The sequence below is a fragment of the Oryctolagus cuniculus genome, chromosome X (genome assembly GCF_964237555.1).
Source record: "Oryctolagus cuniculus chromosome X, mOryCun1.1, whole genome shotgun sequence".
Taxonomy (NCBI): Eukaryota; Metazoa; Chordata; class Mammalia; order Lagomorpha; family Leporidae; genus Oryctolagus; species Oryctolagus cuniculus.
In genome coordinates this window covers 103,582,246-103,606,969 of record NC_091453.1, presented here as the reverse complement: position 1 = coordinate 103,606,969, position 24,724 = coordinate 103,582,246, and positions in this window count along the sequence as shown.

Genomic DNA, 24,724 nt, shown 5'->3' with positions numbered 1-24,724 from the left:
TTCTATTTCTTCTTCTGAGAACTGTCTTTGAAGCTCTTTTCCCATTTCGATCTAGATTGGTTGTTTTTCATTATTGTTAATGTTTTTGAGTTGCTGATACATTCTGGATATTAATTCTTTGTTGTATATGTAGCTTGTAAATATTTTTGCCGTTCTCTTGTCCCCCTCTTCACTCTATTGATTGTTTCCTTTGCTTTGCAGAAGATTCTGAGTTTGATATAATCTCATTTGTCTAGTTTTTCTTTTGTTGCCTTGTTTTGGGGTCTTATCCAAGAGGTCATCACCTACAACAATTTCTTGAAGTGTCTCCCTATATTTTCTTCCAGCAACTTCATAGTCTCAGGTTTCATATTTAGGTCATTGATCCACCTTGAGTTAATATTTATATATGATGACAGGTAATATTTAATTTTATTCTTCCACATACATACATCAAGTGTTGCAAGCATCATTTATTGAAGAGACTATCCTTTCCCCAACTTTTGTTCTTGACACCTTTGTCAAAACCCACTTAGCTCTAAGTGCATGGATTAATTTCTGGGCTTTCTGTTCTGTCCCATTGATCAATATGTTGGTTATTATGTTATTTTTGTGCTGTTTTTAAATAGTATAGCTTTGTAGTATGATTTGAAATAATTTATTGTAATGCCTACAACCAGGATATCTTTGGCTATTTTAGGCCTTTATGATTCCATTTGAATTTTGGATTGATTTTTCTAATTATGCTAAGAATGATTGGTATTTTGATAGGGGTTGCATTGAATCTGTATATTACTTTATGTAGTACAGACATTCTAAAGATACTAATTCTTCCAATAGATGAGCAGGGAATACCTTTCCATCTTGGGTGTCTTTGATGATTTCTTCAACAGGGTTTTCTAATTTTCTTTGTAGATCTCTTTCACCTCTTTGGTTAAATTTATCCCTAAATGCTTGAATTTTTTGTAGCTGTTGTGAATAAGATTTCCTTCTTGATGTTTCTTTCAGTAAGATCTTTATTGATATATAAAAATGCTACTTTTTAAATAAGTTGACTTTGTATCCTGTGACATTACGGAATCAGTTTACCAGTTCTAACAGTTTTTTGTTGAGTATTTAGATTTTTCTTCATGTATGACATCATGTCATCTGCAGATACGGGTATTTTGACTTCCTTTTTCTAATTTTGAAGCTCCTTAATTATTTTTCTAATTTAAAATATCTTTTATTTCAATTTTTAATTTTAATGTGTTTTGTAAATAAAATTCTAAGAAAATAAGGATATCCCCTTCCTTCCTTCCTCCTTCTCTTCCCCTCTCTCCCTCCCACCCTTCTTCCTTCTCCCCTTCTTTTGTTTATTTGTTTTTTGAGAAAATGTATTTTAAATTTACATTATGGTAAAAAGGCTTAATACTTTGCCAGATCAGAAGTTTAACATGTAAAAAATAAAACGACTGCAGTTTAGAAGGAATAGAGACAGTGGCTAAAAACAATTGAATGGAAAATGACCATTTCATCCATATACAGTAAATTTTAAAGTAATTACAGATCATTAAAACTATAGTAGTATATTATTCTTAACCATTAGTTTAATAAAGGTATAAGACAAAGTTTTGCAAAAACTATATTTGGAGCAATACTTGTATACACAGATATATCTTTTTTCTTTCTTTCTTTTCATTTGTTTTTTAAATTTTAGCTCCCATATAGAAGGGAGAATACACAGTATTTATCTTTCTGGGTCTGGCTTATATCACGCAACATGATGTCCTTCAGTTGTGTTCATTTTGCTGCAAATTGTATAATTCCATCCTTTTATTTGGCTGAGTAATAATTCATTATGTATATATACCTCATTTTCTTTATCCATTTATCTGATGATGGATACCATTGTCAATTACAAATTTTCATTATTGTGAACAGTGCTGTTATGAACATGGTGGTACAAGCATCTCTTTGATACAGTGTGTTTAAATCTTTTGAGTATATATCCAGTATATATCCAGTAGGGGGATTGCTGGAGTATAAATCTATTTCTAGTTTCTAAGAAACCATCAAACTGTTTCCCAGTGGCTGCACTAGTTTACATTCCTACCAACATTAAAAGTGTTTCCCTTTCGCCACATCCTTGCCAGTATTTATTACTCTCTGTGTTTTTGGATTTTAGCCATTCTGACAGTGGTAAGGTGATATCTCATTGTGGTTTTGATTTGTATTTCCCTGATGGCTAGTGATGTTGAGCATTTTTCCATATATTTGTTTGCCATTTGTGTTTCTTCTTTTGAGAACTGTCTGTTGAAGGCTTTTGCCCATTTCTCAACTGGATTGGCTTTTTTTTGTTGTTGTTGAGTTTTTTAAGTTGCTGTTTGGGATATTAATCCTTTGACAGATAGGTGGCTTGCAAAAAAATTTTTCCTATTCTGATGAATGTCTCTTCACTTTATTGATTGTTTCCTTTGCTATGCAAAACCTTCTGAGTTTCCTATAGTACCATTTATTTAGTTTTACTTTTGTTGCTTGTGCTTTGAGGGTCTTGTCCAAGATGTCATCCCCTATACCACTGTCTTTGAGTGTTTTGTCTAGGTTTTCTTCCAGAAGTTTCATGGTCTCTGGTCTTAAATTTAGGTCTTTCATCCATCTTAAGATGATTTTTTGTGTATGATGAGAGGTAAAGATCTAATTTAATTCATACACACACACATACACACACACATCCAGTTTTGCCAGCACCAATTGTTCAAGAGGCTATCCTTACTCCACTGTCTGGTCTGCAAACTTTTGTCAAAAGTCAGTTGGCAGTGCCGCGGCTCACTTGGCTAATCCTCCGCCTGCGATGCAGGCACCCCGGGTTCTAGTCTTGGTTGGGGAGCCGGATTCTGTCCCGGTTGCTCCTCTTCCAGTCCAGCTCTCTGCTGTGGCCCGGGAACGCAGTGGAGGATGGCCCAGGTCTTGGGCCCTGCACCTGCATGGAAGACCAGGAGGAAGCACCTGGCTCCTGGCTTCAGATTGGCAGAGCGTGCCAGAGGTAGCGGCCATTTTGGGGGTGAACCAATGGAAGGAAGACCTTTCTGTCCCTCTCTCACTGTCTAACTCTGCCTGTCAAAAAAAGGTCAGTTGTCTGTATGTATGTGGATTAATTTCTGGACTCTTTATTATGTTCCATTGATCTATAGGATCAATGAGATATTCTGATATCTTATTCTGATATGAGATATTCTAATGCCTCGAGTTTGATTTTTCTTATTCAAGATTGCTTTGGCTATTTTGGGTCTTTTGTGATTCCATATGCATTTTAGGATTGCTTTTTTCTAGTTCTGTAAAGAATGTCATTTGTATTTTGATACAAATTGCATTGAATCTGTAGATTGCTTTAAGTTGTATAGACATTTTCTAAAAAAATGTTTATTTTTATTTATTTGAGAGAGTTACAGAGAGAGGTAGAGACAGAGAAATGTCTTCCATCTGCTGCTTCACTCCCCAAATGGCCTCAATTGCTGGAGCTGAGACGATCTGAAAACAGGAGCCAGGAGCTTCCTCCAGGTCTCCCATGTGGATGCAGGGGTCCAAGGACTTGAGCCACCTTCTGCTGCTTTCCCAGGTGCATTAACAGGGAGTTGGATTGATAGTGGAGCAACCTTGGGGCTGGCTCTGTAGCGTAGCGAGTAAAGCTGCCGTCCTCAGTGTTGGCATCCCATATGGGCACCGGTTCGAGGCCCAGCTGCTCTACTTTTGATCCAGCTCTCTGCTATGGCCTGGGAAAGCAGTAAGAAGATGGCCTAGGTGCTTGGGCCCTTGCACTCACATGGGAGACCCAGAAGAAACTCCTGTCTCCTGGCTTCAGATCTGAGCAGCTCCACCCATTGCAGCCAACTGTGGAGTAAACCAGCAAATAGAATACTTTTCTCTCTCTCTGCCTCTCCTCTGTGTAACCTTGACTTTCAAATAAATAAATAAATTTTTTATCAAAAAAAAAGTGGAGCAACTGGGACTCAAAATGACGCCAATATGGGATGCTGGCACTGCAGGCCAGGGCTTTAACCCGCCGCACCACAGCATCAGCCCCAGTACATACAGTTTAATGATATTGATTCTTCCAAACCATGAGCAAGGAACATCTTTCCGTTTTTTAGTGTCCTTGGTGACTTTTTTCATTGATGTTTGATAATTTTCATTGTACAGATCTTTCACTTTTTTTTTTTGCTTTCAAACTTTTATTTAATGAATATAAATTTCCAAAGTACAGCTTATGGATTACAATGGCTTCCCCCCCATAACATCCCTCCCACCTGCAACCCTCCCCTTTCCCACTCCCTCTCCCCTTCCATTCACATCAAGATTCATTTTTGTTTCTCTTTATATACAGAAGATCAGTTTAGCATACATTAAGTAAAGATTTCAACAGTTTGCTCCCACACAGAAACATAAAGTGAAAAATACTGTTTGAGTACTAGTTATAGCATTAAATCTCAATGTACAGCACACTAAGGACAAAGATCCTACATGAGGAGTAAGTGCACAGTGACTCCTGTTGTTGACTTAACAAATTGACACTCTTGTTTATGGCATCAGTAATCACCCTAGGCTCTTGTCATGAGCTGCCAAGGCTATGGAAGCCCCCTGAGTTCACCGACTCTGATCATATTTAGACAAGGCCATGGTCAATGTGGAAGTTCTCTCCTCCCTTCAGAGAAAGGTACCTCCTTCTTTGATGACCCATTCTTTCCACTGGGATCTCACTCGTGGAGATCTTTCATTTAGGTTTGTTTTTTTTTTTTTTCCCCAGAGTGTCTTGACTTTCCATGCCTGGTATACTCTCATGGGCATTTCAGCCAGATCCGCATGCCTTAACGGCTGATTCTGAGGCCAGAGTGCTGTTTAGGACATCTGCCATTCTATGGGTCTGCTGTGTATCCTGCTTCCCATGTTGGATCATTCTCTCCCTTTTTTTAACTTTATTCATAATTGATTTTTTGGCTGCTCTTGTGAAAGGGATTTTGTTCTTGATTTCTCCTTCTGTGAATTCATCATTAGCATATAAAAAGCTACTGTTTTTCGTATGTTTATTTTGTAATCTGAAAGTTTACACAATTGCTTTATTGATTCTAACAGCTTTTTGGTGGACTGTTTAGGTTTTTCTATATACAATATCATGTCATCTGCAGACACGAATAATTTGACTTCCTCTTTTCCAATTTTGTTGCATTTCTTGGATAAATCCTACTTGATTGTGATGTGTGATCTTTTTGACGTGGTTTTGCATTCGACTTTCTAGTATTTTGTTGAGAAGCATTGGATCTACTCATTAAGAAGAGGTATGCAGTTTTCTTTTTCATGTCTTTCTTTGGTTTTGGTATCGTATTAATGCTGGCCTCATAAAAAGAGTTTGGCAGTGTTCCTTCCTGTTCAATATTTTGGAATCATTTGAAGAGTATGGGAGTTGCTTCGTCTTTTGATGCTTTGTACGATTCAGTAGTGAAGCCATCAGGTCCTGGACTTTTCCAAGATGGAAGGCTTTTGATTACTGCTTCAATTTCATTGCTTGTATTTGTCTGTTTAGGTTATGTATATCTTCTTGATTTAATCTTGATAGGTTATAAGAATCTAGGAATTTATCTATTTCTTTGAGGTTTTCCAGTTTATTAGCATATAGTTCTTCATGGTAGTTTTTCATGATCTTTTGTATTTCAGTGTGTCAGTTGTAATGTCTCCTTTTCATCTCAAATTCTATTTATTTGAGTTTTTTCTTTTTATTTTTCCCTTGTTAGTCTGGTTAGAGTTTTGTCTATTTTGTTTATCTTCTCAAAAAAACCCAGTGTTTGGTTTTGTTGATCTTTTGGGTTTCTTTTTTAAGTTTCAATTTCATTTATTTCTGTTCTGATTTATTATTTCTCTTGTACTGCTGATTTGGGGTTTGTTTGTTCTTGTTTTTCTAAGTTTTCAAGATGCATCATTAGATTTTTAGCTTGAGATGTTTCTCTTTTTTAAATGTAAGCACTTAATGCCATAAACTTATTTCTTAATACTGCTTTTGCTGTATCCCATAGGTTTTGATATTTTGTGTTTTTATTTTCATTTGTCTCAAAAAAGTTTTTTACTTACTTTATAGTTTCTTCAATGACCCATTGATCATTCACTAGCATTTTGTTTAATTTCCAAGCATTTATGAGTGCTTTATTGTTCTATTTTTTGATTTATAGTTTTACTCCTTTATGGTTTGAAAATAACATGGTATGATTGCAGTCTTTTAAATTTGCTGAGATTTGATGTATGGCCTACTATATGGTTTATCCTAGAAAATGTCCCATATGCTGATGACAGGCCAAGTGATAGCCTTCATTCCGGCTAACCATAAATTATTTTCCAATAAAACCTAGTCCATAAAGAAGGGACAAGTATACCAGATGGGCAGACATCAATGTAAGGGCACAGGAGACATGAAGAAACAAGGTAGCATGATGCCTCCAAAAGAACAGAATACTTCTCCAGAATTAGATCCTGAACTGTAGGAAATCTATGAAAAAAACAGATGCAGAATTCAAAATAATGATTTTAAGGAAAGTCAACTAGATGCAAGAGAATACAGATAAACAGATTAAATAAATGAGGAAATCAATGAGTGACACCAATGAAAATATTACTAAGCAGATAGAACGCATTAAGAAAAAACAAGTGGAAATTTTGGAAATTAAATCTTTAATTAATGGCATAAAAATAAACTGACAGGGAACAGGAGAGAGAAGAGGTAGAGGGGTAAGAGAGTGGGTGGGAGGGTGGATATGGTGGGAAGAATTACTATGTTCCTATATGTTGTATTTATGAAATGCATGTAAATAAATAAATAAAAAGATAGGCTAAAAATACAATTGAGAACTTTAGCAGACAAAGAGGAAAAAAGAATTTTAGACTTCAAGGACAACAAGATTACCCAAATATATACAGAAAATACTACTAGACCTAAAGGTAGTGACAGACTCCAATACAATATAGTGGATGACTTCGACACCCCATTCTCATCAATGGACAGGTCATCCACACACAAAAATCAATAAGGATAAATCAGAGTTGAAACATACTATTGAGCAACTGGATTTAACAAGACATTTCACCTAACAGCTACAGATGCAGTTTGATTCTTTCTCCACGCTAATTGCTCTCACTAAAACTTCCAGTAATATATTGAATAAGAATGGTGAAGTGGACATATTTGTCTTATTCCAAATTTGAGGAGAAATGATTTTGGCTTTTTCCCATTCAGTATGATATTGGCTGTTAGTTTGTCATATATAGCCTTTATAATTTTGAGAAATGTTCCTTCTATACCTAATTTCTAGAGAATTTTTATCATGAAGTTGAATTTTATCAAATGCATTATTTCTTATTTTCTTTGTAATTTTATTTAAGTTATACAAATTTCATGCATTTCCTGTGTACAGATTCGAGAACATAGTGAAACTTTCCACCTCAGTATTCTATTGAATTCACCATGTGGTTCCTTCTTCATTCTGTTAATGTGATTTGCAATGTTGAAACACCCTTTAATCCCTGAGATAAATCCATCTTGATCATGATTTGTGATCTTTTTAGGTATTGTTTGATTTCATTCATTAATATTTTGCTGAGAATTTTGCATCTATGTTAATCAAGGACATTGATCTGTGGATGTGAGGATTATTAGCTGAGATATCTGTCTTCCATTGAATGCCAAGATTGATTTAGCTGATCTGATTGGCTAGGCATATGCCACTTACCTCCCTTACCACTCCAAGTGCATCACTCCCAAAGCTACATGCTCATTCAAATAGGATGACTTTCCCCAGTAGAGAAGGGCTGTTCTTTGGTCAGTAGTATACAGATAGCCATGTTCCTTAGCTAGAACCTCCAACAAGCTCTTACTGTCCACCAACAAAAATTTTGAAAGTCTATCATAAGAGTTTGTAAGCTAAGTGCCAAGGAAATGTCTAAAGATAAGGACACCTTATTGCTTGATATCTATTCTCATTGTTTTAAAATTATTCCTACCTTATCTTTTAGTCCTGTTTTATTCTTAATCTTCACTTTTAAAAACTTTGCTCAGTTCATTTGATTTGTTTTATGTATTTTATGTTTATAATGCTCTTCTTGTTGGTTTATTATCTATATTCTTTTTCAGAAAACCTGTTATTTTTAAACTTTGAAATTTTATCTTCACTGAGTCCTAAATTTCCTTTTTAAAATACTAAATGAGTTTTCTTATAGTATCCTAGTTGATGTAAACTTCCTCCTTATGAAGGCATTAATTCAACTACTATTAAATTAAACAGAAATTATGCCTCTTACCTATGCTCACAAAACTTCAGCTTTTCATGAGGTACACCCATCCATTTATCTAAATCATGATCTTTGAAAACCCCTTTTTCCAGCTTCCTCCAGGAAGACCACCTACTGCCCTATTTTAAAAACTTTCTACTTCACTCTCTTTCTCTCTTTCTCTCTCTCTCACTCTACACATGCACACACAAACATGCACACACAACCTATTGATTCTGTTTCTCCAGAGAATCCTAATATAGGTACGAAAAATGTATTCAGCCATACTACCACAGAAAATTTTCTTTAAATTATTTTAGTTATATTTATTCATCCAGCCAATTTCTGGACTTCTGGGTTTTGGGCTATGATCACATAATATAATTTATAAATGTGTTCACTTTTTGGTGATTAAGATGTGCATCATGTGCACAGATGATCTTTTGTATTGTAAATGTTTCATGCACATGAAAGTTCTCTGTTTACAGGGTATATAATTCTAAATACATATTAGATAATTTAGACTTATTCATTGGATATTCTAATTCCCTATATTCTTTTCTGTTTATCATCTATTTTATTTGTCATATCTGAAAGAGATACAGTGATGTATTATACTAAAATATGCGTATTTTTATATTTAAGTTATCCATGTGCTTCTAGAATATGATATATTGTTTGTTACATATGAATCTGATACACGTTCACTTTGTGGATTGTGTGTTTTTATAAAAAAGGATTTATTTATTTATTTATTTATTATTTGAAAGGCAGAGTTACAGAGAGGCAGAGGCAGAGAGAGAAAGATCTTCTACAGCTTTCCCAGGCCATAGCAGAGAGCTGGATCAGAAGTGAAGCAGCCAGGACTCAAATGGGTGCCCATATGGGATACCAGCACTGCAGGTGGCAGCCTTACGTGCTATGCCACAGTGCCTGCCCCAGGTTGTGTGTTTTTAACATTATATAACGTCCATTTGCCCTGTTTAAAACTTCTAGCCTTGCACTGCACTTTAAGTGATTTAGTAGAGCTACTCCTTCTTTCCATTTTATTATTTTTCTACATTTAATTTTCTCTTTGTAGATATTTTTAACTTTTACTTTGCAAATTTTTAATTTTATCTTGCAATATATGTAATTTTGTATGACTGCTTAAATCATTTTGAGTGTGATGAAAATAAAGAATAAAATGTTTAAACACTATATTATATAATTCTACAATATATTATATAATTTTAAAGTATATTTAAATATAAAATGTCCCCATGTTACCCTTTCTTATAATAGGGTCTATCATTTTGTCTATTTTCAATATCACCTAGGGCTAACCTTACCTATAAAATATTCTGGCATGAGTTTAGCAACATTTACCTTAATGATATTCAATGGAATAATTTGAGAATGAATTAGGGAAACATACTCTGAATTTACTTGAGATATGTGAGAGTTGCTTTCATTTGCTACAGAATCTTAAATTACTTATGTAAGATGAATTTTATATTATACTAAGGAGTCAAATGGCATAAATATTGACTTGTAGTTTGTAATTTTATAGAATATCTTAGACTTGAGTGACACAGAGACTTCTATTAAAATCTGAAATTTCTTATCTCTAAAATAAAATGTCCCTTGGGACAAAAAAACCCTGAAGCTCAGCCTTCACTATCTCTGAATTGCTTAATTTAGTAATGTATTTAGATGTTCCTACAGTTTTACGTTTCTAGTTCAGCCTATAGTGAGTAATTAAAACACATGAGTGTACACATTACAATAATATATTCTGTAAACCTTTCGTTTACATAACAAAAACATAGTAACCCATAAAAGTTATTGTTCAAAATCAAATAAGTTTAGGGGACAGCATTGTCAAGCTATCACTTGTAAGGTATTCAATACTACACCTCTGGTCCAGCTTCCTACTAATGTCCCTGGGAGGCAGCAGATGATGACCAAGTACTTGGGGCTCTACCACCCATGTGAGAGAACAGGATTAATTTCCTGGCTCCTGCCTTTGGCCTGGCCTAACACTTACTATTTAGGCCGTTTGGAGAGTGAAGTAATGGATAGAAGATCTCTCTCTCTTTCTCTATCACTTTCTCTCTTGGTCTGCCTTTCAAATAAATAAATATTTCTAAAATTAATCATTTTATTTGCTAAATCCTACTAAAACTTGTGTAGAATCTGGAAAAGAATAGATGAAGTTTAGTCCATTATCAGAAACTGCTGTCTGGGAGTCCATTTTCTGCCTTTTTATTTTTTTTTAATTAATTGCCTAAATGAAGACACAAATCATGAGGCAAACTTAAAAACAACCGAATTAGTCTCAAATTTCCACTATTCAACTGGGTTCAATCATTGAATGTGCTTACACATTAGTTTAAAATGTGACAAAATAAACAGTTAACACTCATGGTCTTCTACATGCCAAATAAGTTTACCAAACTATTGGTATGATATTTTACATGTGATTGAATAGGATGGATCTCCAGAATGATGAGATATCCTTGAGTATTTGTCCTCAAATGTGGTCATCACATCACAATCACCTGATCAGCTTAGGATACAACATGAAATATTTTAACTCAGTATCTCATAAGGTGGAGGCCTGAGATGATTCTACTAGAGGTGATTTTGATGTGCCCAAAGTATTGAATAACAGTGAGTGCCATAGATATGGAGCCTGGTTGGGGTGACAGAGTAGAGGGATCTGACCTCTGATAGCTAGGTGGAGGATATTGGATATCCTTTACATAAAGGGAAACAGAAGAGGCATTGTGAGTACACTTCTAAAAACACTATTTACTAATTGACAACGTATCTCCAGGGATCATTGGGACAGCATTATAAAATGGAAGCAGAAATGAGTCAGTCTTTTTATTAGAGATGAATTTTATATCCTTATACCCATGTCCTCTATTATCAAAAAATTAAGGATGTACAAAAATACAGGACTTCTCTGACGTCCAGTGGCATTATAATAACAATAACAGCAAACATCCTAATAGCAATCATTATGTCTCCATCACACTGTGAGCTGCTTCATGTGGATTTATGCATCCATCTTGCAACAATCCTGAGAGTTAAGTGACATAACTAGTCTCACAACGGTTGACCATATCATACTTTATTCATATAAGAGAAACTATTTTGTACCTAAATTCATTATCTTCTCACTGTTTTCTCCACATGCACTCACCTATATCTGCAACTATCACATCTGACATCTGTCTTTCTACCATGGAGGGATTATTTTATTAAGATTTCTCTCTGTTTGACTATTTATATTAGTCTATGTATCAAAACTCAGTTTCTTTGGGTCAGCATCAAGATGCAGATTAACTGTGCTTCTGATGCTGGCATCCCATTTTTGAGTGCCAGTTCAAGCCCTGGTTACTCTGCTTTGAGTCTGGCTGTCTACTAATGTACCAGGGAAGGCAGTGGACTATGGATCAAGTACCTGGGTTCCTGCCACCCTTGTGGGAGACCTGGATGGATTTCCTGGCTCCTGGCTTAAACCTGGCCCAGACCTGCCTCTTGAAGATGGAAAATTTCTGTTTTTGCCTATCCTTCTCTTTGTCACTCTGCTTCTTAAATAAATAAATAAATGCTTTGAAAAATCAGTTTCTTCATTTTGTCTTTAGGTTAGATTTCCTCGGACTTTCTCAAAGAAATTGTGCCATCAATTAGCATTTCTGTCATGCATCATTAACCTCTTAACTTCTGTATGTTCTGGAATCAAATATCCAAGCTCTCTCCTTGACCACACATCTACTTCATGTCGCCTTTCTCTGCTTTACTTCACAACTTGACTTCTTAAAAGACATATCACAAATTTTGTATCCTGTTTTCATGCAGTCTTCTTACGCCCTCTTTTCTGGATTCTGTCTTGTCTTTCCACTGAAATGATCCTATCAAAATCTTCAACCACTTCCATGGTTCCAAACCAAATGTGAATTTTCTTCCCTCTCATTTACCTCATATTTCTTTTCAGACTCTTTTAATGTATTTTTCCTCCCATATCAAATGTATGAATATCAAAGATCTAGGTATTTAGCTTAATTATCTTCCGTCTGGATACTGTTTTGCTAGGTGATTCTGTCCATCTCCTTAGTATTATGATTTCCATTTTACACATGAGGAAATTGATGCTCAAAAATGTTAAGAAACTTCCCCAAGAACATACAACTGTAGAATCAGAACATAGCAAATTCTTTCTTCTTGAGAGTTCATGCTTAAATATATGCTTGTATCAAAGCAGAAATGGTTTGGACATATTGACTAAGAACACAGATTCTGTAGTTAAAACATTTTGTCCAAATCAGAATTCTAGCATTGACTAGCTGCGTGGGTAAGAGTTATTTAATCTCTCTATGCCTCAGGTTCCAGAGATAATAATAGACAATTGTGATGTTTTATGTGACAATTGTGATGATTAAGTAAGTTAATATCTCTAAAGTTCTTAGAACAATGCTAACACATACTAACTTTACACCATCATCTGCTGCTTTCTCAGACACATAAGCAAGGAGCTTGATTAGAAGTGGAGCAGCTGCACTGCAAACTATGGCTCAACATACTGCCTCCAGTTTGCCTCTTTTTACCAATTTTTATTGTCTGATACTTCGTAGTCACTATCATTTTTATTCTCTATGCAATGTTCAGTTAACTAACAAGTGTCTATTGAGTGCTCCATATGACTTCAGAACTACATTATTGTAACGCAATGTGGGAATCTACCAAAATATCAGATATTGTTCCTATATTTACAATATTTGGAACACAGTTCATGATAATACAGTCATAAAAACAATTGGAAATTTATATAAATCAGACAATGATAATAATACTTTACCATTGTTGAGCAGTTAAAAATGAATGTTCAGGAGCCTGTGCTGTGGCATAGCAGGTAAAGCCTCCACCTACAGTGCCGGCATCCCACATGGGTGCTGATTTGAGTCCCGGCTATTCCCCTTCCAATCCAGCTCTCTGCTATACCTTGGGGAAGAAGTAGAGGATGGCCTAAGTCCTGGGACCCTGTACCCATGTGGGAGACCCTAAGGGGGCTCCTGGCTCCTGGTTTCAGATCAGCTCAACTCTGGACATTGCAGCCCTTTGGGGAGTGAACTTGTAGATGGAAAACCTCTCTCTCCCTCACTCTCTCTCTCACTCTGCCTTTCAAATAAATAAATAAATCTTTTAAAAATTGAATGTTCCTGGATTTTCACAAACCCTTCATTAAATTACAGGGTTCTCAAGAAGTTGATTCTGCCACTTTTGCCAATTTTGCTAGTTTTTATTGCTTTACTGGCTGGAAGAATTTTCCAAGTTGTTTAGTCCACTATTTTTGATAATGTTGTCCCCAACGACTTTTTTTAAAAGACTTGTTATTTTATTTGAAAGGAAGAATTACAGAGAGATAGAGAGCAAGAGCGAGAACAAGAGAGGGAGAGAATCTTCCACCTGCTGGTAAATTCCACAAATGGCTACAACAACCAATGACTGGACCAGGTTGAAGCCAGGATCCTAATCCAGGTCTCCAACATGGGTGCAAGTGGCTTAACCTACTGAATTACAAAACCATCTCCCCAAATTTGATGAAAATTGCTAATCTACACATCAAAGAAGTTAAACTAAATCTAAGTTTAGGAAAATTCAGAGTTCCTCCTAGATACATCATGATCAACTGTCAAAAGACAAAGACAATCTTGAAAGCAGCAGTGGAGAAGCATGCAAAACATTACATACAAAATGTAATGTCCCCAATAAAATTAACAACTGAAATATTAGAAAACGTATGCTTCAGAAAACAGTGGGATGACATATTGAAAGCAATGAAAGGAATAAAATAACAACTAACAAAGAATTTTGTATCTGGTACAACTCCCTTCAAAAGTAATGAGCAATCAACGCTTTTCAATTTTAAAAATTAAGAGATTCCATCATTGGCAGATATGTCTTACAGAACAAAGCCCTTCAGACTGAAATTAACCAGATAAAAAGTTGATTCCATATGTAAAAACAAAGAACACCAATTTAACTGCACAGCTGATTTTAAAAAGAGGTGTAAATGAAAGTGTTTGTCGGAAGTTCTTTTTACTACCTGATTTAAATGTCAGAAAGTGCTGTTTTCATGAGACAAGGCAGGAGCTACTCTGGAATGACTACTAATGAGTACAGTTTCTTTTTTAAAAAAGTATTTATTTATTTGAGAGGTAGAGTTACAGACAGACAGAAGGAGAGACAAAAAGAAAGGTCTTCCATCCACTGGTTCACTCCCCAAATGGCCGCAATGGCTGGAACTGCGCCTATCCGAGGACGGTCTGGAGCCGATCCAAAGCCAGGAGCCAGGAGCTTCTTCTGGGTCTCCCATGTGGGTGCAGGGGCCCAAGGACTTGGGCCATCTTCTACTGCTTTCCCAGGCCATAGCAGAGAGATCGATAAGAAGAGGAGCAGCCAAGAATAGAACCAGAGCCTAAAATGGATGCTGGCGCCACAGGCGGAGGCTTAGCTCGCTACGTCACAGTACCAGCACCTACAGAGTTTCTTAATGGCATGATTAAAATATATTGAGATTACAGAGTCATGATGTTTGCATAATTCTGTGAATAGTGTAAAAACACTCAGTTGTACACCAAAACAAGAAGAGAGAAGCTATTGGATTATATAATTAAAAATTGTATGAGACTTTCCAGAAAATATTAATTTCTGGTTAGCTCTACTGGGTCACCAAAGGGGGATGACAGAATATGAGGATTCAGAGGTAGCCAGATGAGAATTTACCCCGAGGGCAACAGGAACAACATAATTTTTTTTTCAAATATGAAAGTCATTTTGTATTGTAGAAAAATCATTCTAGAACAACATGTCTTTAAATTCGTTTTTGAAAGAACACTTCTAAAGGGAGTGGTCATTTGATATTATTGAGACAACAATTCAGACACTCTCAGCCCATATCAATGTGCCCGGGTTTGAGTCCCAGCTCTGATTCCAGTTCCAGCTTCTTATTCATGCACACCCTGGGAGGCAACACATGATGGCTTTAGTACTCTCATACATGCTGTGCATATGGGAAACCCAGATTAAGAACTGGGCTCCTGGCTTCTGCCTGGCCAAATGTTGGTTGGTGTGGATATTTGGAGAATGAACTGTTTATCTACATTTCAAATAAAATGGAAAAATTTTAAACCATTCAACAAGGGAACACTTCATAAAGAGTAACGCACTGACAGAATACCAAGGAAGTAGTGAACTAAAATAGGTTGTTCGCAAGTAAGAAAAGATAACCTCAAAGAAGTTTGTTTAGGAAATGATGAAAATACAACTCGTAATAATTTTTTAAGATTATGTATACCGCAATATTACATTCACAATGAAAATACAATGGAGATAACGGTCAAAATATTTTTTATCTTATGTATTGTAATGAAATGTGATATGAAAAGTAGCAATTACTGAAGTATAGAATCAGAGTTTTCTATTTATCCCTACTCCCTTTTACTAAGAATTGATTATTAAATTTGGATTTTGAGTCACAGCCTCATATGAAGACATCAAATATGTTCATATGTTTGGGTTTCTTAGAGAGTAATATAGAAATTATATTTGTTACACACATATTGTGGTCCTGAGACAAACCTAAGCCATGTTCTGCAGTAGCCAGTTACTCTGGAGTTAGGCTGCTCAAGAAATCATTACTTTAGGCTGCATTATTCATCTGATGACTTTTTGAAGTAAAAATATCTAATTTTGAATATCTCAATTTTTTCTTGTTTGATCAAGTTACAATCTATAAGTAAATATTTTCCCACCAATATAGAAACAATGTGTGTCATGGAAAATTTTGAAGTGTAGTAAATTTTTTTTTTGACAGGCAGAGTGGACAGTGAGAGAGAAAGAGACAGAGAGAAAGGTCTTCCTTTGCCGTTGGTTCACCCTCCAATGGCCGCTGCCAGCGCGCTGCGGCTGGCGCACCGCACTGATCCGATGGCAGGAGCCAGGAGCCAGGTGCTTTTCCTGGTCTCCCATGGGGTGCAGGGCCCAAGCACCTGGGCCATCCTCCACTGCACTCCCGGGCCACAGCAGAGAGCTGGCCTGGAAGAGGGGCAACCGGGACAGAATCCGGCGCCCCGACCGGGACTAGAACCCGGTGTGCCAGTGCTGCAAGGTGGAGGATTAGCCTAGTGAGCCGCGGCGCCGGCCAGTAAATTTTTTTTTTTTTAATATTTTTTGACAGGCAGAGTTAGACAGTGAGAGAGAGAGAGACAGAAAGGTTTTCGTTTTTCCTTTGGTTCACCTCCCAAGTGGCCTTTGCAGCTGGCGCGCTGCGCAGATCAGAAGTCAGGAGCCAGGTGCTTCCTCCTGGTCTCCCATGGGATGCAGGGCCCAAGGACTTGGGCCATCCTCCACTGCCTTCCCGGGCCACAGCAGAGAGCTAGACTGGAAGAGGGGCAACCGGGACAGAATCCGGCGCCCCGACCAGGACTAGAACCAGGGGTGCTGGCGCCACAAGGCGGAGGATTAGCCTAGTGAGCCGGGGCGCGGCCATAAACATTTTTAAATTATAAACATATGTTGAGAGGATGATGTGAAAATATATAGCATAGATGAACCTCCATAAGAGAGACAGATGTATTAATATGAAGGTCAGAAAAAAGGTTGTTTCTGCATTCTTGTGTGCAGTGACCATCATTATAGTCATCCATCATTCATTCTTAGGTGATCCTTGGAGGCAGACTATTGAATATGAATGAAAATACTGTATTTTAAAGCATGCATCTCATAACGTATTCTTTACTATAACATACCTGAAGAAATTTTGTATGAAATTATCTTCAGTTTTTGGTTCAGGTTGCCTATGGTTAGAAAGAGTGTCAGGAAAAGAAGAAATCTATAAAAGTAAACTGAATAAACACAAAATGAATAAAAAATATATGCTTACACACAACAAAAGCCTATTGGGGTAGCCAGAAAGGTATGTCAATAGCCAATTGCTATTTTTTTTCTTTTTTTTTTTCTTTTTCTTTTTTTGACAGGCAGAGTGGACAGTGAGAGAGAGAGACAGAGGAAAAGGTCTTCTTCCTTTGCCGTTGGTTCACGCTCCAATGGCCGCCGCGGCCGGCGCGCTGCAGCCTGCGCACCGCGCTGATCCAATGGCAAGAGCCAGGTACTTCTCCTGGTCTCCCATGGGGTGCAGGGCCCAAGCACTTGGGCCATCCTCCACTGCACTCCCTGGCCACAGCAGAGAGCTGGCCTGGAAGGGGGGCAACCGGGACAGAATCCGGTGCCCCTACCGGGACTAGAACCCAGTGTGCCGGCGCCGCAAGGCAGAGGATTAGCCTAGTGATCCGTGGCGCCGGCTGCCAATTGCTATTATTAGGAGAAGGGATGCATAAGGAAGATGGATAACTCAATGATTCCTCAGAAGTCTCTATCATATAGTCATTGTTTGGAAGACGAAGGCATATTGGAATGATTTCCTATTACATGGAAAAAAAACAATTTTGTCACATGAATGAATAGTTCATTTCAGAATATATTGAAATACATGTAATTCCCTGAAGGTGTGGATAGGAGCTAAAATCAACTAAGATGTTGATCAGGTTGTCCTATGTTTCCTGAATAATAAAGCGAAATCCGGTCATTTGCAACAAAATGGATGAAATTGTAAAACATCATACTTAGTGAAATAAGCCAGTCCCAAAAGGAAAAATAACATATGTTCTCTCTGATCTGTGATAACTAATGGAGCTCCTAAAAGGTAATCTATAGAAGTGAAATTGACACTTTGAGAAGCAATGACTTTGAACAGCCCTTTTCTAAACTGTTGAAGAACAGTGTTTTTTTTTTTTTTTCATACTATTTGTTGAACTCTTTACTTCACATAAACTTAATCATATGTGTATAAAGTTAATTGAAAATAGACCTTTGTAAAAAATAAGAATGGGAATAGGAGAGAAAGGAGGAAGGGAGTGGAAAAGTGGGTGGGAGGGCAGGAATGCTGGAAAGAATTACCATGTTCCTAAAGTTGTAATTATGAAATGTATGAATTTTGTATTCCTTAAATAAAAGATTCCTGGGGGGGGAGGTGCTGAGAATAAAGCTTACATTTTGAGTATTCTTAAATTTAAGGGCGAAAATAAAATAGACAACACTATTCTTCCATGGGTGCATGAAGTATCTTCTACTTTTACCTTACAGCAAGGAGAAGAAAAGTCAGATTTTATTCCTTGTGAGATTTCTATTTGCCCCTTAAGATATCACCTGATTTTCTCAAGAATGTTACTTTCCACGATATTCATGGCATTTGGTATTAATGTGTCATTCTTAGGCTTTAAAAATGTATCCAATTATAGTTTTTATTTACCTAAATCACTGTATGCCCTTTTCTTGCTTATATTTTAAAAGACTTGTTATGATTTATTCTGTAGGGAGTTATGTTGCTATGAATTAGGTCCTAATTGTTCTCTATTGGGTCATTAATTTGTCAAACTCTCATGTAGTTTTCCACAAATCATTTTTTTCTTAATAAGTAAAGCAAAATGTTAGAACCTACATGATACTGTCTCGCAGGCCTCATATTATCTAGTTATTAAAATGGAGATTATAGTCTGAAAGCTTCAACTAAATGACAGTGTTTAAAACTGGTTTATTTTATTCAAGGGAACATTCCTTAAAGATGAAAATTCACATGAATTTCACATATCTATATGTGTACTCTGTTGACTTGAATCTTACATTTAATTATTTTGTAAAAAAAATAAGAGCAATGAAAATCTGTGTGGGGTGTATGTGTGTGTAGCTTACATTCCATATAAGGAGCTATACACATAAAATCTAATTCATTTACAAGTCATCTAATCTCTCCATTTTTATATATCTAGCTTTATTGTTGTATATGTGATAATTCTTAAAAATAATAATGACCACTGAATCTTCTTGAGTTTCTAAATCTACAGTCTCATTATGGTTGTTTGACTTCAAAAGAATACTATTTTTTCTTTGTCTCTCTCTCTTTTTTTTTGACAGGCAGAGTGGACAGTGAGAGAGAGAGACAGAGAGAAAGGTCTTCCTTTGCCGTTGGTTCACCATCCAATGGCTGCCACGGCTGGCGCACTGCGGCCAGCGCACCGCGCTGATCCAAAGGCAGGAGCCAGGTGCTTCTCCTGGTCTCCCATAGGGTGCAGGGCCCTAGTACTTGGGCCATCCTCCACTGCCTTCCCGGGCCACAGCAGAGAGCTGGCCTGGAAGAGGGGCAACCGGGACAGAATCCGGCACCCCAAGAATACTATTTTTTCAACAAGGATTAAGAGACTTATTTAATTCTCCTCTAAACATATACATTCATTACTCAATTTCCTTCTCACGGGGGTAAATTTCAAAGTGTAAGTCCTATTATAATGCCTGGCAGCAGGTACATGTTTTCAAAATAAAGAAAATATGTTTTTATTTTTTATTTTATTTATTTGAAAGACAGAATTACCGAGAGAGGTAGAGACAGAAAGAGAGGTCTTTCATCTGCTGGTTCACTCCCCAAATGGCCGCAACGGCCGCAGCTCCGCCGATCCTAAGCCAGGAGCCAGGAGCTTCTTCTGGGTCTCCCACATGGGTGCAAGGGCCCAAGGATTTGAGCCATCTTCTACTGCTATCCCAGGTCATAGCTGAGAGCTGGATTGGCAGAGGAGCAGCTGGGACTAGAACCGGCACCCACATGGGATACTGGCGCTTTAGGCCAGTGCTTTAACCCGCTGAACCACAGCGCCAGCCCCAGAAAATATGTTCTAACATATCAAAATGTGCACACAACCAATACAATGACTTGTAGTATACCTGAACATTTGGGATAATGTAGTGCTCTAAAACAAAGAGTAAGTAAACTACACCACATCAAATATATATTTGACTCTAGATCTGTCATTTGATTGCTTTAAAAAGTGAATAATTTAAATAATTTTTTTTCTGCCACAATCTCAATTTAAGGACAATTCTGTGTTTGAGGACTAAGAAAACAGAACAACATGAAACAGACCTCATGATAAGAGGACAGAAAGTGCTAGAAATAAACAAACCATGTTAAGCCCAGTGATATTCATCTTCAACAGAAAATGTTAATAGCTAATGGCTATGATTTAAATTTATCATTGATTTTCATTTCTTTGCCATAAATTGCCCACATGCTATTAGCAGCAATCCAACCCAGACCTGAAATGAAAAAGTGCTTCAGTGACACTTCAGTGTACTAGTTGTGTTGATGAACTGAATTATCTATCTTCAAGTCAAACTGTGGTTACAATGAACATCATATGAAAATTCTTTATCTAAGCATGTTTTGTATACAAATCACTGTTGAGTGATAACATCGGCACAGTTAAATCTGAGGTGTCTCTACTAGATAGCAAAATCTTAAAATATTCTCCAACTATACCACTAAATTGGAAATATGATAGCCTCAAAAACACTATCAAAAAAGTCTTTATGATATTTGCATCCCTTCAGTCGGTGGTTTGGTTTTCTAATTTCATAAAAAACTCATAACAATAAAACATAATAAGGTTGAATCAAAGTAGAAGTTATAGTTGAGCATACTTTATTAGTTAACATTAACTACTCCTGAATAGTAAATGCTTTTGAATTAATGCAGGTGAAGTTGACATTTGATGAAAGATGAATTTTTGACTATTATGGCATAAATATAGCTAGAATAGTAAATAAGGATAGCTGTGTAAGTACATTTACAGAGAATTCAAGAAGAAAGTATAAGTAACCCTATGTTCTACAATGTATAAATACCTACATTAAGGCAAGGGTACCTATGAAATGTTTTCTGAAAACTTTTTGTAAACTTAATAGTCTATGAGTCCTGTAATTACTGAGACATAGTATGATAGTGAGCTTTCAAAATTATCTTCTATTTTTTTCAAGATTATCTTAATAATCCTAACCTCCTGTTGCTGTCCCTCCCTTCCTTACACCCTCTCTTGGATCTTTGTTGTAGCCCAATGGGAAAGTAATTAATTAAACTCTGACTGATAGCTACCAAAGAACAGACCACAGTCAGCAACCACTTGAGGAGCTTGGATGTAGATTCTCCAGCCTTGAAAGGACAATAGACCAGCCAAAAATCTGATTATAATTTAATGAAAGACCATGAGCCAGAACCACCCACCTAAAATGCTTCTATCTTATTGACTATCAGACAGTAGGACTGAGCTGAATGGAATGATAATGCATCTGTCATAGAGAATTCCTCTTACACTACCTAATAAGAATAGCAATGGTTTATTAAGTGCTTATTATATGCAAAGAACATACATCTTATATGCATGATATTCCATTTTATTCTTACAATGCTTGTGAGGTATTACTATCAGCCTTATACATGAAGAGACTGGGAATCAAAGAGGTTATGTGACTTGCCCAAGGTCACAGCTATTACGTGGCAGAATCAAGCCTCAAACCCTATTCCATCATGCTCATAACACCTTTATCAACCTGTCATACTGCTTCCAAGAGACAATTTCAAGAGAAACTCTCTGATACATTGTCTTGCATTTTTGAAAATACAAGGTTTTATTTAAAATCTAGATACTATTCATCATCTTTATGAGAAAGAAATAGGATCCAGTCAGAGGAATAGGTAATTTTAAATACTAGAGTAGGTTCAGCAGGGGATTTTCAAGTCATTAGGATGGTGTATATATGAGGGCACTTCAAAATATTGGTGGAAAAATGGAATTAAACAGTAAGTTTGTTTTGGTAAAAAACATTATTAAAATCTGTGCATAGTTTTTCCATAATATGTGTTTTCCATCAACTTTTTGAAAATCCCTTGGATGTATCTTCATAAATTTGTACTCATTGGTAAGTTGTAATCCCTTTTCCATACTATTTTGTCCTTTTAGGAATACTGAAATTATCAGAAAAGTGTGTAATGAAATGTGATATGAAAAGTAGCAATTACTGAAGTATAGAATCAGAGTTTTCTATTTATCCCTACTCCCTTTTACTAAGAATTGATTATTAAATTTGGATTTTGAGTCACAGCCTCATATGAAGACATCAAATATGTTCATATGTTTGGGTTTCTTAGAGAGTAATATAGAAATTATATTTGTTACACACATATTGTGGTCCTGAGACAAACCTAAGCCATGTTCTGCAGTAGCCAGTTACTCTGGAGTTAGGCTGCTCAAGAAATCATTACTTTAGGCTGCATTATTCATCTGATGACTTTTTGAAGTAAAAATATCTAATTTTGAATATCTCAATTTTTTCTTGTTTGATCAAGTTACAATCTATAAGTAAATATTTTCCCACCAATATAGAAACAATGTGTGTCATGGAAAATTTTGAAGTGTAGTAAATTTTTTTTTTGACAGGCAGAGTGGACAGTGAGAGAGAAAGAGACAGAGAGAAAGGTCTTCCTTTGCCGTTGGTTCACCCTCCAATGGCCGCTGCCAGCGCGCTGCGGCTGGCGCACCGCACTGATCCGATGGCAGGAGCCAGGAGCCAGGTGCTTTTCCTGGTCTCCCATGGGGTGCAGGGCCCAAGCACCTGGGCCATCCATTTAGAGTAAATCAAACAGAAGAAATGTCACATATCCAAGATACTTTATTTGCAGAGAAAGGAAAAACATTTTTTCTGACCGACAGTAGAAAACATGAGAATGGAAGATTTGACCTACGTTTTATCCAAACTTGTGCTAAGGAAAGCTCACATTGAGAGTATAAAACCATATTTTCACACTTAACTTCCATGTACATATAATGCGCATAGATTATATACATGTGCAAATAACATGTATATGTGCATAGGTATGTATCACTATGGGAGGTGAAAAGTAGTGTTAGTCTCTGAGAAATAAACTTATATGACTGCAGCTCACATGATTAGAGATCGTAAAATACTTAACAAAATTTTAACTGAATTTTACATTACAGTGAAGGTAATGAGAAAAGAATTGCATTATTAAAAAAATTCAACAATCAACAAACTTTCCTAAATACAACAGCATTCAATAACAAATTTTGTAATGAGCGACAGATTCAATTCAAAGCAGAAGAGCTATTATGAAGTATAGTGCTTGTGGCAAGATTTAAGCATGTATCCATCTATTATAGGTTCATCAGAGGATAGAACAAACACTATATTTTGAAGTAAGCTAAGGAAGCTAGCAGTTTAAGGAAGAAAATATTTAAGTTAAACTTCACGACAAGAAATCCTTGATGGTTTGATATGGCTTAATCTACATCAGAAAAATCAGACATCTGTATACTTCACTAGAGAATTCATTAGAAGTAATGATGATGAGCACAGAGGGAGAAAAAAAAAACTAAGACAAGTCAAGTTCTTTACTTTGAAGACATTTCAGAGTGTCATTTTGACCCGCTTTTCCTTGGATAACATCACACACGGGTTTCTTTATAAAGCTTTCTATACGATATCAAACTTGATGAAGGAATGGTGATTGCATTCTATTCTTAGTTCTTCACTATGTTCATGATTGAAAGGAGGCCAAATCTGAATAGACTTAGAAGAATCTCTACACTGCATTTCTCTCTTAATTGCATGATTGTAAAATTACTTTCAAAAAATAAATTTCCAGACTAATAAAAATTATTAAATCCTCTAATTTCATGATTCAGACTACTTTGAGTGGCAACGCACATTAATATGCTATAACATGCATTGTATTTGGGCATTTACCCCACTATGTGAGATGCAATCAAGTATGCAAATAAATGGCTGGATACCAGGGGGCTATGCAGCATGTTTCTCATGAAGTTTTGTTGGCTCACTCTTCAAGGGACAAAAAGATCTCTTATTACCAAGACTACCAGTTACAGGAACACGTTCCCTGTATGAAACTACTAGACAAGTGCCAGCGCATGTCGCAGATGATTAAGCTGCCTCTGCAGTGCTGGCATCCCATATGGGTGCTGGTTCAAGTCTTGGCTTCTCCTCTTCTAGTCCAGTCGCCTGTTAATGGCATGGGAAAGCCCCCAGAAAATGGCCAAGGTCCTTGGGCCTCTGCACCCATGTGGGAGATCCAGAAGAAGCTTCTGGCTTCCGGCTTTGGCCTGGCCCAGCCCTTGCCATTACAGCCATCTGGTGAGTGAACTAGTGGATGGAAGATTTATCTCTCTCTTTCAAATAAATAAATACATCTTTAAAAAAAGAAATTACTAGACAGAGATGATGCATGAGGTCCATTATAGTCTAGCTCTGTGGCACCCAGTATACATGCTGTAAATGTTTGTTTAATAAATTGAATAAAAATTAGATTTAGATTGAAGGAGAATATTTTTTCCCTAAAGTTTTGAATCTTCTGTGGTTAAAACAAGAAAACCAAGATGCATGGTCTTGCAGAACAGTAAATCTTCTCCATTAGAGATCCTTAGCTTTTTTTTACTTTTATTTAATGAATATAAATTTCCAAAGCACAGCTTATGGATTACAGTGGCTT